The sequence below is a fragment of the Zalophus californianus genome, chromosome 10, assembly GCF_009762305.2.
Source record: "Zalophus californianus isolate mZalCal1 chromosome 10, mZalCal1.pri.v2, whole genome shotgun sequence".
Lineage (NCBI taxonomy): Eukaryota > Metazoa > Chordata > Mammalia > Carnivora > Otariidae > Zalophus > Zalophus californianus.
Window position 1 is genome coordinate 47,153,206 of NC_045604.1, and position 19,572 is coordinate 47,172,777.

Below are 19,572 nucleotides of genomic sequence, written 5' to 3' on the forward strand. Positions count from 1 at the left end.
TGATTGGCTAGAGCTGAGAGCTCAAACCATAGTACCAGAGAAGTTGGATATGTAAACAAAGTGGGGGTAGCTATTGAAAGAAACAAAACAGATGATAGCAAGGCAACTACAGTGTCTACTGTATGTGGGATGAACTTTCAAGGCAGAAGAGGAAAGAAAGAGTGCAGCCTATTCAAACTGGATCTCTAAAGCAGTCGATATGGCTGGAATCCAGGGTATATGGTAAGAAGTAGGAAGAAATGAAGCTGGAAAGGAAGACAGTGGCCAGGTTATAAAAGCATCTCAATATCATGGTAAGGACGTTATTCTGTAACCAATTCTGAACTGTTAAAGGATTTTATGCAGAAGAAAGACATGATGGGAATCATGCTTTTATAAAAAAATGTCTTTGGTGGTATTGAGAAGAATGGAAAGAAATTAAAAGGAATTTGAAAATGGAAGCAAAGAGAACTCTAAGTTGAGACAACTGGCTTAAATCTCCTGTTTTATTTGTAATATAATAACAATTATATGTTCTTGTTATGAGGATTAAAGTAAATATGGAAAATGTGTAACACATAGCAGGTAATCAAAATGTTAGTGATCATTTGTTCACATACTTGTGACCACTAGTTTGGCATTTCATCTGTACTACTTACTGTGTGAACTTGGTCAAATTAATTACCTTAAATGAATCCATTTCCTCTCTAGTCCACCTTACATGATTATTAGCAGCACTGAGTGAGATTATGTTTGTAAAAAGTATAGTGTAACTGAAGGAGACCATAATAAGTCACTATAATTGATTATTTGTAATAAAGGAGATGAAGAGGGCACCTGGCTGGCTCATTCAGTAGAGCACGGGATTCCTGATCTTGGGGTTAAAAATTCAAGCCCCATGTTACGTGTAGAGATTACTTAAAAATAAAGGAGATGAAGAGAGGTACCTAGAGATTACTTAAAATAAGTAACCTAGAGGTTACTTAAAAATAAAGGAGATGAAGACATACTTTAGAGAAAAAATCAACAGGGTTTGCTCTTTGACTTGATATAGCAAGAAACCAGGTATGACTCCTAGAGTTTTTGGTGTGAGAAACTGGGTAGATTGTGAGAACCGCATTTTATTTCATGGTTTGAATGTTTTAAATTTGAAATGCTAAGATATGTAAGTTGAGATGTCAGGGAAGAAGTTGAATGCACAACTCTAGAGCTTAGAGCTTAGTGGTGACGTCTGCACCAGAAATATAGATATTAGAGTTGACAAAACATCTGTAGTAGTTACACCAAGTGAACTATGAGATAAGTTAGGGAGAGTACAGAAAGGGAGGACATCAGGAAGAGTGAAAAATCTGAAGAAGTCTACTAGGGGTTGGTAAGAATGGAGGAATCAGCAAAAGAGACTGAGAAGTAAAAGCCAATGAGTTAAGGAAAAAATATTAAGAGCACATAAGTTTCTAAGGAGGAAGGAGTGATCAGCTGTGTCAAGCTCTGATGAGAGGCTGATTAAGGTGAACCCCAAATCCATTGAATTTATTAGTATCTGGTCTCTGGTACCCTTGACAAAAGCAGTGCCAGTGGACTTCTGGAGGTGGAATCCAGGCAGAAGTGGGCTGAGATGTGAATGAGAAGAAAGGAATTGGATGCAGCTAAGTAAACAATTCTTTAAAAAAATACTGGAAAGATTGAGAAATAGTGAGAAAGGTGAGAAAGTAATATCTCTTATTTTTAAAAAATGACAACAAAGGAAAATTCTCAAGTAAGCTGAGAAATGAGGATCTAAGACAGAATGTACATAACAGGAGGATTTTATTGTTGCTTTAGGATAAGAATTCTAGAACATAATTGCCTGTTGATGGAAATGATACAGCTGGAGGGAAAGGGACTAACTGAAGGAGAAAAGACCTTAAGCAGATATGAGTTCTCAGACCAGGGTACAAGTGAGAGGTAAGTTTTTGGGGAATGGTTGCATTCTCCTTTGGAACCAGATGGGAAGAAGGAAAAGATGGCACAGAGGCAGGAAGGCTTACAGGTTTAGAGGGGAAAATAAAGGAGGGCTTGTCATCACTTAGGTATGGGTTTTTTTTTTTTTTTTTTGGAGGAAAAAAATCTGATATTTACCAACAGTTTGGGGGGAAGTGAGATGCGAACACTTAAATGATGCAGTCCATAATATGGATCTGGAGTGTGTCTATGTCGGGCAGAACTTCTCCACATTTGGGGCAAGAATGAATTGGAATATTCCACTGTTGCTGCTGCCACCAGTTTCTGTCCTCAGCTCCTCTCTGAATGAGGTAGGCCTGCTGGTCGGGGTCACTGGTTCTCGCCCCATGATGGCTCTGCATCTCCATCAAGGACTGCCTGCCTCCATCTTCAAAAGCATTATTCTCTTTCAGCAGGATTGCCAGCTGCAGGGCCAGTTGCTCCTTTTCTTCATGTATCTTCTCTTTTGCTGCTTTTTCAGCATGAAAGTCCAAACAGTAAACCTCCATCTGAGCCCGAAGAACAGTCATGGTTTCCAGGTCCTCCTCCTGCTTGGCGATGGTCTGCTTCATCTCATCCATCTGAAGCTGCTTGGAAGCCAGGGCCTTCTCTGCCAGTTCCAGCTTTTCACTTAGTTCTTGCACTACCACCTTATCCACTTTTTCTGACTCTTTCCTTTTCAGTTCCTCGAGTGTTTTCAATGAATTATTGTATTCTTGAAGAAGCTTGTTTTGTGTCAACTGGAGAGTGGCTAACTTGGACTTTTCCTCTTCAGTTTTAGCTTCCTCCATTTTGATTTCTGATCACATGCTTTCCACTTGTAGCTCCAACTTTTTGTTGTTATAAACAAGCTCTTGCTTTTCATTCTGCTCTGATGGAGCTGCAGAATTTTTCCTGTCAAGAGCCTGACATTTCTCCTGAAGTCTCTTCTTCATCAGCTCAGCCTCACTGAGTTTTGTATGAGCCTCTTGAAGCTCCTTAAATAGAGTTGTCACCTGAAGGTTCAATGTCTCCACTTCCAGCAGTTTCTGGGCCTTTCTCCTCTTCTTTCTCCTTTTCTGTGCTACCCTCCGTCTGGGTCTCAACCTCAAAACCATCACTGGCTTTCTTTTCAAAACAGGAAACTCTTTCGTTGGCTTCCTTGAGTGCAGTTTCAAGCTTCTCTGCCTTCTGGCTTTCTTCCCTTAGACAAAGAAGGAGCTGGCTCACAGTTAATTTCTAAAATTCCAAATAATTCCTGAAGCTTTCTGTAGATTTGTTCTTGTCAATGGAATCAATTCTTGCGGGCCCAGGACTCGTCCTGATTTCTCTCACCGCCACATCTGCTTCTCCTTCAGCTATCCTGATTTCAACAAAGGAGTCTTCAGAGGGGCCGCCTGAGTTCAGCTTGAGCTGGAGTTCTGACACAATCCCCAGCAGATCTGCCTTTTCAGCTTGGAGATAGGCCACCTGGGTCTTCAGCTGTTCCAGTTCCTGGTCTGCTTCTGCCCTGGGGACTTTGGGGTCCCCAATGGGGTCCTGGAACTCAAGGGACTTTTCTGTTTTCCCTTTTAGTTTTTCAAGTTCTTCCTTCAATTTTTCATTTTCATAACTCAAAGCCATGAGGCGCTCCTTGGCTTCTTGGCTCTGTATCTCAAAAAAAGGCGTTCTTCCTTCTGTTTCTCTGTCCAGGCTGAAAGCTCTTCAAATCGCCCTTTCATCGCCTGATTATTTAGCTTCATGGCTTCTTTGAGCTGATGGTTCTCAATCAAGAGCTCCTTCATCTGCTGCAGCAGTTCCTCTGGAGTGAATGTGTCCAGGTTTGGGTGAGCCAGGTTGGGGGTTCCATTTCCTGTGGTTTAGTTGGGGCTGTCCCCCTTTTCAGTCAGGCAGCTAAGCGGTTGGTGGGACATGGCAGCAGGACCCCGCGCCCACGCTCCGGACTCTCTCGGGGTCACTGCTTCCTCCGCATCGTGCCCACTGGGGGAGGGCTCCGGACCCAGATGCAGACGCTGACCAGGGGACCGGCCGAGGGCAGCTGCGCGGGCTCGGGGAGCCTCTGGCTGACTTGCGGCCTCACGACCCCGCCCAGCGCCGCTCAGCTTAGGTATGGGTTTTTCTTCATTCACCTTCCTTGGCACTTTGAGCCTGTTCAAAGTGAAAACTTGTTTTCTTTTTTAAGACAGTTTTTTAAAACAGTTTTAGGTTTATAACAAAATTGAAAGTAAAGGTTTCCCATAGATCCCCTTCCCAGACAAATGCATAGCCTCCCTCCCATTATCAACATCATTCACCAAAGTGCTACTTTTTTTTCTACCAAGGATGAACCTACACTGACACATCATAATCACTCAATGTCTATAGTTTATCTTAGGATTCACTGTTTGTGTTATACATTCTATGGGTTTGGACAAAATATATAATAACATATATCCATCATTATAACATACAGCGTATTTTCACTATCCTAAAAATCCTCTGTGCTCTGCCTATTCATCTCTCCCCACTATTCATTTCCCCACTGCTACCCCTGGCAACCACTGATCTTTTTACTGTGTTCATAGTTTTGTCTTTTTCACAATATCATACAGTAGGAATGGTACAGTGTGTAACCTTTCAGACTGGCTTCTCTCACTTACTAATATGCACTTAAGTTTCCTTCATGAATTTCCATGGCTTGATAGCTCATTTCTTTTTAGTACTGAATAATCTTACATTGTCTGGATGTACTACTGAAGGACATCTTAATTGCTTCCAAGTTTTGGCAAGTATGAATAAAGTTGCTGTAAATGTACATGTGCAGGTTTTTGTATGGACGTAAGTTTTCAGCTCCTTTGGATAAATTCCAAGGAATAAGATTGCTGGATCATTCAATAAAAGTATAGTTTGGTTTTGTAAGAAACTGCCAAACTTTCTTCAAAAGTGGCTGTACGTTTTTGCATTCCCACCAGCAATGTATGAGAATTCCTATTGGTTCACATCCTTGCCAGCATGTGCTATTGTTAAAGTGTTATAGATTTTGACCATTCTAATAAGTGTGTACTGGTATCTTGTTGTTTTAATTTGTGTTGTTCTTATGACATGATGTGGACCATCTTTTCATATGCTTTTTTGTGTATATATGTAGTATATTGTACATATTTTTATGTGTATATATACACACAATTTGCATATTGTACATATTATATATGTCTTCTTTGGTGGGGTTTCAGTTCAAAAGTCTTTGGCCCATTTTTTAATTGGGTTGTTTTCTTATTGTTGAATTTTGAAAGTTCTTTGCATATTTTGGATAAGAGTTCTTTATCAGATGTCTTTTGCAAACTTTCTCCCAGTCTGTGGCTTATCTTCCAATGCAGAGCAGAAGTTTTTAATTTTAATGAAGTCCAGCTTATTAAATATTTCTTTCATGGATTATGTCTTTGGTATTGCATCTGAAAAGGTATCACCATACCCAAGGTCATCTAGGTTTTTTTCCTATTATCTTCTAGAGTTTTATAGTTTTGTGTTTTACTTCACTCCATTGTTTTCTATGTGATCTTGAATGGCTCACTTAACCTCTCTGGACTTAAACTGTATATTCTGTAAAGCAGAAATCACAGTGTCTGTCTTGGACAGTAATTGTAAGTATTAGCAATAAAGCACTAGCCTGGTAAATTCATGGAAAACTCAGAGTAAATAGTAACTATTACAATTAACACTACTATTATTGTTAATCCTACTACTACTTCTATTAACTGGCAATTTGGGATATTTTGGTTAAAATGCATATTAAAGGACTTTCCATGTTGACAATGACCATGAGCATATTTCTAGATGTTACTTACCCATGACAAAGACTTGTCATTTTGTTTTCTTTCTAACTCATTTGATAAACTGTAAGCAAAAAGCTAAATAATCTGTCTTTGTAGCTAAAAACCGTCTTAAAAGTAGTGATTCCGTGTTTCTACTTCCCAGTTCCCCACAATTATTGTTATACACTCTAATGATATGTAATATGGTACAAAGCATGGGTATTTGTTCTTTTTTTTAAAGATCATATGATCTAAAAAGATCTATTCATTTATTTTAGAGAGAGAAGAGCACACAGAGGGGCAGAGGGGGAGTCAGAGGGACAAGCAGATACCACACTAAGTATGAAGCCTGACACAGTACTTGATCTCACGACCCTGATATCATGACTCTGAGATCATGACCCTGAGCAGAAATTTAGAATCAGATACTTAACCAACTGAGCCACCCAAGCTCCCTGGGTCTTTATTCTTTTAAATGAGCTTCTGGTTCAAATGCTTTAAGTGAGAGAACACTGAAAAGCCAATGCTGTTTCTTGTTCTCTTTTAATATTTATATCTCACCATTTAGAGTCAGTGATGGTTGCTTAGTAGATTATATTGCCATTTAATGTAAATGCATAAAATATGACTAATAAACTGACTAGACTCTAGTGAAAACCTAAGCAGTAGTTTGAGCTAGTTAAAACACTTTCCTCCCAGGATTCGTAACACTTATTATTTAAGCAATGAATCTTTAATTTATTTTTCCTCCTATCTGGAAGATTTTCCTCTGTACCTAGTTAACCTCTGTTTCTCTTTAAGATCTCAGCTCAGATGCCACTCCTTAAGGAAGACTTTGCTGACCCTCCCCAGGCTAAGACAGGTCCCTTGTTAGGCTTTCTCATAATAATGCTTGTCTTTTCTAAGACACTTTGCAATTATTTGATTACTTGATTGATATTTGTCTCTTCACTAGAACAAAGGCTCCTTCCAGGCAGAGATCACCTTTCTTAGCAAACAGTAGATGATAAATAATTTTTAAAAATATATAAATGGCATTTGACCTTTAGACTGAAGCCAGGTATCTCTAATAAAACTGTAGTGTCAATCTTGGCCTCCAGAAAGATCTTCTTACTCATGACAGTTTTTTTTAAAGATTTATTTATTTATTTTAGAGAGAGTGAGAGTGAGCACGAGTGGGAAGGGCAGAGGGAGAGGGAGAAAGAATCTCAAGCAGACTCCACACTGAGGGTGAAGCCCAATGCAGGGCTCCATCTCACAACCCTGAGATCATGACCTGAGCTGAACCCAAGAGTCAGACACCTAACCGACTGAGCCATCCAGGTGCCCCTCATGACAGTTATGTTAAAATGTGTCCCATTACCAGGCATCTGGGTGGCTCAGTCAATTAAGTGTCTGACTCTTGGTTTCAACTCAGATCGTGATCTCAGGTCTTGAGATTGAGTTCTGCATCGGGCTCAAGCTGAGTGTGGAACCTGCTTGAGATTCTTTCTTTCCCTCTCCCTTTGCCCCTTTCCCCTGCACCCCGTGTCTCCCTCTAATGCTCTCTCTCTTTCTAAGAAAAAAAAAAATGTATCTCTTTACATTAGAACGCATAGGACCAATCCTTGGCAAGCAGAAATATAAGAATCCTCTTGGTGGTTAGGAATTATACTTTGAATTCAGAATCAATGAATGTGTATTGCCCACTTCATCCCACGCTAAGCATAACTTCTAAAGCCACACCAGATATGAAGTAAGGGGGAGAACACCTCAGAAAAAATATTTTTCTGACATATCCATATAAAATACACTCTAATATTTGGGCCCTTAGTAATTTTTGTTGTCATTGTTGAGGTTGTGTTATTTGTCACTGTGATGCTTAGTAACAGAACTAAAAGAAAAGTGTCCCATCACCAAGAATTCCTATATTTCTGCTTGCCAAGGATTTGGTCCTGTGTCTTCTAACATAGTGAGACAAATTTTAAAATAAAAAAGTGCTATGAGTAACAATTTCTCATAAACCCCTTCTAGGTTAAAGAAGAAAAAATGAATCAAAACAGGTAAATAAACAAATCATTGTAGAACCACAAGAATAATTATTATATAAATATTAAAATGATGTTGTCAAAGAATATTAATTGACATGAAAAATTACCAAAAATATAATGTTACATGAAAATAATTAGGTTGTAAAATTTCGTATCCTATAAAATTTCAATTTTGTCAAATATATATTACAGTAATTAAGAAAGACTGGAAAGTAATGTTATTATGGGTTATTATTATTTTCTTCTTTGTACCTTTCTATAGTTGCCAAATTTATTAAAATTAACATCTGCATTTTGAAGCAGGTATAAAATAATGAATAATATTAACCCCTATTTCATAACCCCTGTTTCAGAAAGCCTTCTTCAGCTCATCTCAACATAATAAAAATGAATTAGCTTCTTAAACCTTTTTACCTCCTTATCCCACAACCACTTCCTCCGTGTAGATTGCTCCTTATTCATGATCTATAAAATTAATCATTTCAAAATGTAAACTACTAACTTTCCAAATTATATCCTTTAAAATAATAGCCATACTTAACTTCATAACTAAGATCTCCTCATCTCTTTAGCAATGACATAGAGTATGGAAGATAAATGTTAGACTTCATGATGAAAAAATCTTCCACGAAATGATTCATAATCTTTTTACGTGTTATCTGACATCTTGAAATATTTATGATTTAGTCTTGTGATGTTAACCACTGAGTCTAACCAGGAAGTTCAATAGTTTACCATTGCATTTCCAATAAAATGCAAACTCCTTACAAAAACCTGTCTCTGCTTTCCTCGAAGGCTCATTTCATACCTCTTTCCTTTTTGCTCTTGGTACTAGTTACCCTGGTCTCTCTTCTCTTCCTAAAATAGACTCAAATTCTTTTGCTTCTTGAGGTCTTAGCATTTGCTGTTCCCTATAAATAGTACCCTTTTATGCAGGATTTTTCACATGGCTGGAGCTGTGCCTCAATTCAAACATCACCTCTTACAGAGATTGCATGTATTACATCTCTTATTTGTTTCTTTCTTAGTTCATCATCTTGCTTAAATTTGGTGCTGGTTTACATGTTTAACTGCTTGGTTTCCTCAGTGGAAAGTGAGCTCTGAGAAAAGGGAACTTGCCCCTCTTGTTCATCTCTATTTCCATAGTGTCAAGAATATTGACTGGTAGAGAGTAAGGTAGAGACCCCCAAAAATATGTTTATATTTGAATATATAAATAAAAGTAAATTGTTTTCTCATTCATTCCCTTACCCTCTAGCACACAGATTATAAAGAATTTGAATATAAAAAGTTGCTGGATTCAGATGTAGATGAAGTTTAAATTAATTCCTGAAGTTAAGCCAAAGGATTTTCAGTTTCAAAAAGAATAAAGCTGGATCAAAGTTGTCATAAAATAAATAGAGGAAATAGATAAAACCTAACCGTTACAGCATTATTTCTGAATGTGTTAGGACATCACAGGACTCCATAGGAACCCTAATATCTATTGTAAAACACTTTTTTGCAATTAATTTTATACTTTTTTATTACAGAGCCACATATATCGATTAGAGCAAAAGTCTTTTTTCTTTATTGATTGCAAATATATTCATATTTAGAAATACTTCCCTGGGGGCACCTGGGTGGCTCAGTCAGTTAAGCGTCTGCCTTCAGCTCAGGGCATGATCCCAGGGTTCTGGGATGGAGCCCTGGGTCTGGCTCCCTGCTCAGCAGGGAGTCTGCTTCTCCCTCTTAGCTCATGCTCTCTCTCTGTCTCTCTCAAATAAATAAATAAAATCTTAAAAAAAGAAAAGAGAAACTTCCCTGCATTCTTACATGGATTTCTTTGTCTTACAATATCTATATGGGCATGATTTATACCTGTGCTGATGACTTATTTGTAACTCCTGTTTGGATATATCCTTTATTTATTTTTCAGCTACACGGATTTTTCCATCACAATGGAAGCATTTGGTATTTTCCAATCTTTAATCTTCAAATATTTCCCTTTAACTTTCTCATGATGACATAATTACCTTGTGGGATGGTCCCATGATTCCATTTTATTAATGACACATTAGACAACACCTGACAAGGAGTATTCTCAGGGTCACTAAGATCCTTCTTTATACTTGTTGACTCACAAGTAACATTTCAGACCTAAACACCAGTAAAGGAGAAGCTACCCAACTTAACTATAAAACTGTCTCGCAACTACATCTGTCTTGGCTAAATTCCGTTTTCCTTTTTATGCAAAATACATTAATTCTTAGTTTCCTATGACACTAGAGGCTTTGTGTCAGCATGCTTTATAACACAATGACTTAGTATATGTTGAAATACACCTTATGCCTAATTCTTTAACAGAGATCACCTTCCATGTTAACTATTCAAAAAGTTATTAAAAATAAAGCTTTTTAGGGAAGGTATAGACTTGGAAATTCCCATCAGAATTGGGAGTTTAATGAGAAAGCAAAAGGTAGCAAATGATTCTTTTGCCCCTGACTTGCCCTATAAAAATTAATTTATGCCATGAATTTCTTTCTGTTCATTAGAAGAAATCAACATAATAAAGATTTAATAAAGTTTCAAAGTTTGGACAATAAAATCTTTGTCCAAAACAGAAGTAAACTTAGCATTCTTACAAACAAATCTATCAAGATACATTTTTAACCCTTAAACCTGAAAACTAGTTTAATATTCTTTTGTTAAATTACATCACACTTCTCCAAAATCATAGTTGCTCAGAAATAAGACAAAGATCAGAAAGTACCCAGAACTTTAAATAAGGTAGGATTTATTAAAGAGTCTGACAACAAGTTGATTAGACATGATGACACTGACCTTGCCCCTGAGTGAACACATTAAACCTGTTGGAAATTGCCTAGTGAACCCAAACCTCCTACCCATCCTAAGTTTGGGGAATATCCAGAGACTGAAGAGCATAAAAGGACTTGTGGCTCAACAGAAATAGTTATAAAGATAACATAAAGTGGTAGCTAGAAAAACAGTAAGTTCAAAAATCATTAGAAAGGAATAAGTTTAGAATGTGAACAATTTCCTGGTGTTGATAGAGAATTATTTCTCTAAAGCCCTTGGAACATAAATATGTATTGTGTTTCTCCAGGAGAGGGCTGTAGTAAACTGATTTTTTAAAACGTAATTGACCATGGAACAATTTTGCCCTGGGACATTTCATGGGACTAGTGCTTCAAAGCATGCCGTTTGGTAAATTCTGCTGTAACTATCAACTTTTGCTTATTTAGGTACTGATTGGCCAAATTTAAGATATCCTGTCTCTTTGGTCATCGTCTATTTCATATTGCTAATCATGCCAACAAGTCATTTCAACTAAATCATAGTTAGGGAAAGGAAGAGAAAAAATATGAAGCAGCTCATTTTGCTACTTATTTGTAGCTCTAGCTTTGTTCCTTTTTGGTTTTAACTTGGTGAATAGAGCACTTACTTGCATGGCTGATTAGAAACTGCCCTGCTTTTTCTAGCAATTTTTCATTCTCTCTCTCTCTCTCCGTTTTGTTTTTGGTTTGGTTTGGTTTTTGTTTGTTTGTTTGTTTGTTTGTTTTAAGAATTGCCTCTCCCTTCTCCACTACAGCATGGGAGCTATGCTGTTTCTACAGTAAGCTCCTGCTTCCTGGCCATAGTTGTTAGATTGTAGGTAGCCACTTGACCCAAGTTGGGTCAAAAAGAATATGAGACTGTAGGAAAAAGAGAAAAGTTACTTACTGAATGACTGAATCCCTAAACTTCAACCTTGGGCTCTGTTGGCAATGGTGTTTTCTGTCACGCAGACTTAGAAACAGGAAAAGTTGAGGGAGGGAAAACAAGGAAGGAGGGAGGGAAAGAGGAAGGGGAGTAGGCAAGAGGAGAAGAGGGAGAACAATGAAGCAGTTTCACAGAGCTGAGCAAAGGTGAAAGTTGCAGGGAGACTCCTGACTGGGTTAATTCCCGTTTCTGTGCTTGTGGTAGCTATAGCCTGTCCTCGTGTTCAGTAAGAAAACCGGTTACTAATAATGCAGTTCCCTTTTGCTTATTAACGAACCAGAGTCAGCTTCAGTTACTTATAACCAAAAAAATTATAATTACTTCATCTAGGCATAAACAGTTCCATTATTGAGTAAAATCAGAGGCTTTACATCTAACTTATGGCAATCCTACTATCCATAGAAAATTCATATTTTATTTTTTAAACTGGAATTTAATATTTAAATCCAGGTCTTTTTAATGGGCAAGATTTATATAAAATCCTAGCTAAGCTTTAATTTTGAGGAAACTAATATTTTTAATCAGTTGACAAAAATATTGAGCATATACTTTTATTACAAAACCCTCAGTCTTCTGTTTAGTCTGCTTTTGCTCTCTTGCTTTTTTCCCCTTCTCCTCTTCTGGATGTGCCAGGCATTAATAATAAGATGCTGTTATATTCTAGATAAAGATAATGAAATAACAATATGTAAGCCTGAATTGGTGCAACAAGTAGCATAGATCTTTGAAAACATGGGATTTGTGAGGCACAATGGAAGAAGACTTTGTAAAGAAGGTGGAATTTGAATAGAAACTTGAAGGATGTATAGTAGAAAAGGGGAAGGAGACATTCCAGGAGAGTTGCCAGCACAAAGAAAGGTAGAAAGGTATACAAGTGAATAGTATGTTCAGGAAATGATGAATGGACTCTTTGACAAGAATGTAAGAAATTGGAATGATATGACTGTGGAAAGATTGGTTGAAAACAGATTGCAAATGGCCATTGGCAATGGAAATTTGTAATGGTTTTTAACCAATAGAGGGACACAAATGATGCATTTTTAGAAAGATAACTTTGGGGTTACTGTGAAGGATATCTGCAAATGAGAAGATACTGAACAAAAAGTCTTATTGTTGATTAAGACATGATGAGTAACCAAACTAGGGCTACAACAGTAGAATTCACAAGAAGAATGTATTTCAGAGGCACTTTGGAAATATAATCAGCATAGTGTAATAACTGATGTTGAGAATTTGATGCTGGGAGTGAGAGAGAGAGAAGGTGAAGTTGTCTGAGGTCCTTAAACAGAGAAGTATATGGATGATGATATTAATACAAAAACATAATACAGAATTGAATGAAGAAGGAAATAGAAGTTTGTTTTGAACATCAGATTGTGATGCTTTGGAGGACCCAGGTTTACATCTACAATAGGCAGCCAGATGTATAGTAATAAATATTCTCCTTGTTATAAAAATGGTCAAGATAAGAAGTAGAAACATGGAAATCATCACCCTCAACTGAGGAACGAAGCAGAAAGAAAACAAGAGAGAATGACTTTGACAAAGACTAGGGAAAACAAAATTTCAATGAGATGGGGTCAGGTATACAACAATGAGGTCAAGCAAGATGAAAACTGAAATTGTGCAGTGGTTGGGAAAGACACAGTAGACATCCTATGCTAGCATTAGGGCATTCTATAGATAATTTTCCCATTCCTGTGAAGCAAAAAATCTTAGTTTGTGGAGCCTATCTCCTGGGTTCCCAATAGGATCCCAAGAATCCCATACTTGGGTTGTCTGTAAGACTGGTTTGAAAATACCCAAAGGAGTCTATTTGCATAGGTGATTAAGGGACCATCAGAAGCAGAACTCATTCTCAGAGAAGGGTGAGTTGGTCCCAAGTCAGAGGGTCAGTGTCATAATGGAAAGGTAATTCTGCATAAAGCTAGAGATGTGCTGCTGAGCTTGTCCTTTTATTTTACCCTTGTCCCCAGAGACTTGTGCCAGAGCCCTAAAAGAAGAGATGATAAAAATAAGTGATATATTTAAGAAATTGAGGGGCCAAGAAACATTTCTTTGCATCCTATGGAAAAGCGTGTAGCTTTCGTAGCTATGGAATAAGGGAAATTTCTCCACTCAGGATTGCTTTTGGAACAGGTTGACTTACGGACCAGGCACAATACCTGGAAAGGAGAAGATGCAGGAGAGAATGTAAACACTCAGAGACAACAGAAACCAAGGAGTAGAGGAAGAAAAAGCTTTGTGTTGTCTGTGCTAATAGTGAAACACAAATGTGACAAACTCGGATGCTTCCAAGCACGAATTGAGAGAATCTGGAGCCCCTGCATTTGTGGCTGAGAGACAAAGGCAGAGAAATACCATTTCATTACTATTTTTATGGCCTTTCCTCTTTGTTTAATCTGGGGAAATGCTACACTTGCTCTATTTTTAAAACCTAAGTGTATAATTATCTTCATAGAATCAACTTAAGAACAAAAAATGGAGAATTTTACCACTTCCCTTTCTCCTGAGTCAGGAGAGACTCATACAGTTGATATATTCTCTGAAAATTCTAAGGAAATTACACTCTGATAAAAAAAAAATACTATTACTCATGTTGATGTACTTTATTTCAGTGTTGCACCTACTGCAAGTTTTATCTTCTCATTTAGCAGGTCCTTCAAAGCCTTTAGTGTTCAATCACATTGTCCCTTAGGTGTCCCTCTGGATAGTATTCTGGAAACAAATACTCAGTTCACATATTAAGAATTCCTGATGTCTCAGTAACTTTTAAAGAGCTTTACACATATTGTCTGATTAATTCCTTCAGCAACTCTGAAAAGAACACATTGTTACATACATGTTAGAGATTGAGGATTAGAAGGTGAACATTTACCCAGGGCCATGCAGTTAATAAATAGCAGAGCAGGAATTTAAGCCAAGTTCATCTAGCCCTCCATGGCTTTGCTATACTGCAGTCAGACAAGCCATTAAATGTGTCTCAAGTATGTCAAAATTCCAATGTTGCTACACATTTTACTTTTCCGCCACTCTGAAATAAGACGCTTGATCATTCCTGTTTACTGGAAGTAATGGATTCTCCACATCATTCAAGGGCACTGCTTGGGAGACACTTCCACCATTAAACTAGAAATGTGTCCCTTTCACTCTGCCCTGTTTCTTTATAGCCAGAAGTTCATCCTGTAATATCTGCATCTAAGCATTATTCACTGGGAGGTTTTCCTGACAAAATCCTGAACTATGAATATTTTTATGAGTTTTCTTATTTCCTTTAATGTTGCTTTTCAATGAGTTAGAGATAACATTATAATAATCAGTCATTGCAGGGCTCTGGATAAATATTACGGCTATTATACCAACACCACACAAATAATACATTTAAATAATATAATGCCTTTTTATTTTTGTGAAAAGTGAATTTTACTCTTCACAGTATTCTATTTCTTTCCATTTTATGTGGACCTAGCAAAAGGCAAAGGTTTCAAAAGAGCAAATTGTTGGACTTTAATAGTAGAAGCTACCCTTACTTACATGACTCAGTTGGGGAAGTGTTTGGTATTACACCAAACCCTGAAGGTTAATAAATCCAGGCTAGGTTAGACTGGTGGAGAGGAGATGAATTCCAGAGTGAAGCAAGGAAATAAAGAAAGAATGACACGAGGAATATTATCATCAGATTAGAAAATAATCTCTTCTTGCTTTCCAAAGAGGAATAGGGACTAAAAGGAGTATATGAACGGTACAATAAAGAATAAAAAGCAGGACATATAAGTAGTATCTTAGAAACCACATTAACTTTGCACAAAATAGGGAAAAATCAACAAATAAGGAAATAGAGAAATTGGGTGGAGAAATAATGGATGAACATACCAATTTTATTGTTAAAAGGTAATTTGATTTCAGCAGTTTATTTTATTGTATTTTATTTTTTTAATTACTTAATTAATTAATTAATTTAATGCTACTGGATTCCCTAGCATTAGTTACAGAATTTCCCGAGTACTCTGAATATAATGAAAACTACTGAATTCTTAGCATTTTAAAAAGATTTTATTTATTTTAGAGAGGGAGAGAGAGAGCACGTGTGATTAGGAGGTAGGGTAGAAGGGGAGGGAGAGGGAGAGAATCTCAAGCAGACTCTGCACTGAGCATAGAGCCCCAGGTGGCACTGGATCTCATGACCCTGAGATTAATGCCTGAGCTGAAACCAAGAGTCTGATGCTTAACCGACTGAACCACCAGGCACCTCAGAATTTTTTTTAAGGTTTTATTTATTTATTCATTTGAGAGAGTACGTGTGTGAGCATGGGGCAGCATGGAGGAGGAGTAGAGGGTGTGAGAATGGGACAAGCCGACTCCGCCTGAGTGCAGAGCCCAACTTGGGGCAACTTGGAGCTCGATTCCACAACCCTGAGATCATGATCTGGCCAAAATCAAAGGCTGGACACTTAACTGACTGAGCCACCCAGATGTCCTAGCATTTTTTAGATATGACGAATATTTATTATTTTTGGATGCCTGATACCTTGTTCTATTTCTAACAAGAGATTCGCTTTTAGAGAATTAACCTTTTTCCCCTTGGATATAATATGACTGGACAGTAATCAGCTTTACTGTGCCTAACAAAGGTTGAGCATCTTTTGAACATTGAACAAGTACTTGGAGAGGATTTCACTCTGTGCGCTGTGTTCTAGATGCTGGGATTTTTAGAATTTTACCCTTAACAACAGGCATTTCACAAAAATTGTGCCAATTAGATGCTTACCTTGTAATTTGATCTTGAACAAAGTGACAGAGTAGGACCTTTTTCATTCTGAAAAAAATGAATTTTCATTCATTCAACATTGCTGATGCCTTAATGTTCTAACCAGAATTTTCTATATTTCCTAGCTTTTAGCCCTCAAAAATTTGCTTTGGTTTCCAAGTTTTCCTTAGCTTTCCTATAGATTTTGTGATCTCCCACTGGCCTTACAATACATTTCATTGCTTAGTTTAAAACCCTGCTAATTAGCCATAGGACTTTGACCCTCTTTCCTTATTTTAAACCCAGAGTCTTGATTCCTCACCGTCTCCTCAGAGATGGTTTCTATACTTAGCAACAAAGAACTCCAGCTGATATATACAGTATAGTTTTCCTGACATCATGATGGTTAAAGTTTGTAACTTTCTGGGAAGATTTAGAAACGAAGAATGTGAAAAAAGAATGCATTGAGAATGACAGAGATGAGTGAAGATTCTGGGAATATAATAAAGAAAGAGGATAAAGTTTGCATGACACATTAGCAAATTTCTTTAAAAATAAAAGGAACAATGTATATAGATTCTGATAAAAATAATTATGTATTTGTGTATCTTTTTCCCAGATATGCTCCAACTTTTTCCTTCTGATATGATTGCCTTAATTCATGTTCTTATTACTAAATGCCTTATTTATTAGCTTCTTCTAGTCCAATGACATCATTAATCTATAACCAGTCCTCTCTCCACTACTCCTAGCTCAACGCTCACACCACACTCTTTCCAGGATTCTTTCTACTGTAACATTCATATTAAGTTACCTGATCAAGATTTTTCTTGATCAAGTAGTTCTTCATTGCCTTTATAATATATGTCTGGATAAAAAAAAAACAATAATAATATATCTACCTTCTTATTCCAATTTCATACCTTGACACTTTCCCCAATACACTTACATTCTATCCCTTCAAAACTAATTGAAGTTGCTTGATTTCATCTCATTTTCTCTGGCTTCCTAGCCCCCCTCAACTCTCTATCTTTGGGTTGAGAGTGAGATTCAGTTAATCTTATCACTACCATATTGTAGTATCCATACTATAGGCCAGATGGATAAAGAAAAAAGAGAGAGAGACAAAAAGAGGGAGAGAACAGAGAATCTAAATTCTACTACATTGAGGGGATAGAACTCCAAAGTAACGTATGTAGATGTTGAATTTGCCCCATCCAAGTTCAACATTCAATTCTAGAATTAGCTATTGCTATATTTACTAGATAGAGTTACAAACCTATAAACTAAGTTTTGTGTGAAACAGGCCTCACTTAGTGCAATCATCTATATCATGACTCCAAATTCTGTAATAAATTTCATCAACATCTATTGAATATCATAGAAAATTTGGACAGTATAAAATTATATTGACCATCAATTTATTTTCAGATTACCAACCTTCAAATCAAACTTAGTAAGTATGCTCTTCTTCAATAGAGTATCAAAATTGGTCAAGTTTATATGATTACTTTCCAATATACAACCAAACTAATCAGACAACTGAAAAGTCAACTAGTAAAAATTTCAGTAGATACTACACTATGGGCAATCAAAATTCTTCACAGTTATAATTAATTGGTCAAAATAAATTTTCTAGAATTTCTCCACAGCACATAGAATGGTGGTTGTATGGATTTTACAGCTAGACTACTTGGATTTAAATCACATCCTAATCCTACTAAGAAATTACTTAAAACTTTGGGACCTGGTTTCCTCTTTTTTAAAATGGAATAATAGTAGGGTCTACATTATATAGTTATTGTAAAGTTTAACTGAATGAAGACATGGAAGGTACTTGGAAAAGTCCTCCTGCTTGTGCTCTCTCTGTCTCTCTTTCAAATAAATAAATAAAATCTTTTAAATAAATAAACAAACAAAATAAATATCATTTAGAGTTTCTGGATATTTTCATTAACAGGATACTACTTTAAAAACAACAAATAAAATGTCCAGTTAAACCCAAAGAAATGGGAAATATCAATAGTTATCACAGGAATAATGGATAAAAATGCATTTGAAGAGCTACTGTCTTTTAGTCTCAAGACTGAATGTAAGAAGGCAAAGAATCTCGTTAGGTATGTAAATACTAAAGCTTATCTTGAAACTTTATTTGAATAGAAGATGAAACAGTTCTAAATCAATACATTTGAATAAAATTCAGATAGTCTTGGAATGACCATAGATAGGTCATTTTGTCAATAAAAATAAGTTCCACATCCTTGATCTCTGGTACATTTGCCCCAACCCCGCTCCTTGAATTAGATGACTCCTAAGATCCTATAGAGTTCTCTGACTTCCATTTCATTATATCTTGTCATACTTTTCAAAAATTCCTTTTGTTTCTGGATTGTGGGATAATTTCTTGAGAATAATTTATCACTTTAATTTTTGACACAGCAATCCATTATTCACTGTCTTTGGTATTATCTTAACACATTTAAAAATATTTTGAGTATAGTTGACAAACAATATTACATTAGTTTCAGGTGTTCAATACAGTGATTCAACTTCTCTACATTAAATGGCATGTTTTAGAAAAATACTTTCTCTTTTAATCCTCATTTCAGCTCATTCCCATCTCTGGACTGCATACAGAAACACTATCATGTTGAATCTTGCTGAGAATATAAATCTGAAATATTCTGAAATGTTTTTCTTTTTCTTCCAATAGGTCCATTTTAAAAGTTAGCTGTTCTGTTTTTTTCCTGAGTTATCTCTTTCTAACTGGTTTTCTCTGGTTCTGTAATATCAGTGAAGGCTTGGAAAGAAAGTTGTTTCATGACACGCCACAGCTTTCCCTCTCCAGCCTGTTTCTAACAAACACACTTTAACCAATACACTTACATACAGGATTTAACAAAAGTTATGTTGAAATGAAGTTCAAGATTCTTCATTGTGTTTTGAGAGTATTTCTGCCATAAGCACCATTTATTTTTACTTAGAACTTAATTGACCTACAAAGGAAAACCGATGGTTTTGCCAAACTCCAAAAGAATTTGACCAGATTTTATACTTTTTAAAGTTAGTTATAATAAGATCAGAGAAATCATAGTTGGGAGGGTAAATAAAGCTCAGTACCATGAGTAAATATGATTTTCTTTTAGAAATTAAACATATGTGTTTAGGGTCTCATAATTAAAGTTATATAGTAACTAACATTCTCAAAAGAATTTCATGTGAGCAGACTACTCAATTTTATGATAATCAGGATACGTATAATTTTGTAAGAAAGGACTTTCACCTCTAAACTGGCTAATGTTTA

General features: G+C 36.5%; 1 pseudogene; it reads right to left on the bottom strand.

The window, feature by feature from the left end:
- Positions 1-2,076: 2,076 nt before the first annotated feature.
- Positions 2,077-3,851, bottom strand: LOC113933516 (annotated as a pseudogene).
- Between the last annotated feature and the right edge of the window lie 15,721 nt (positions 3,852-19,572).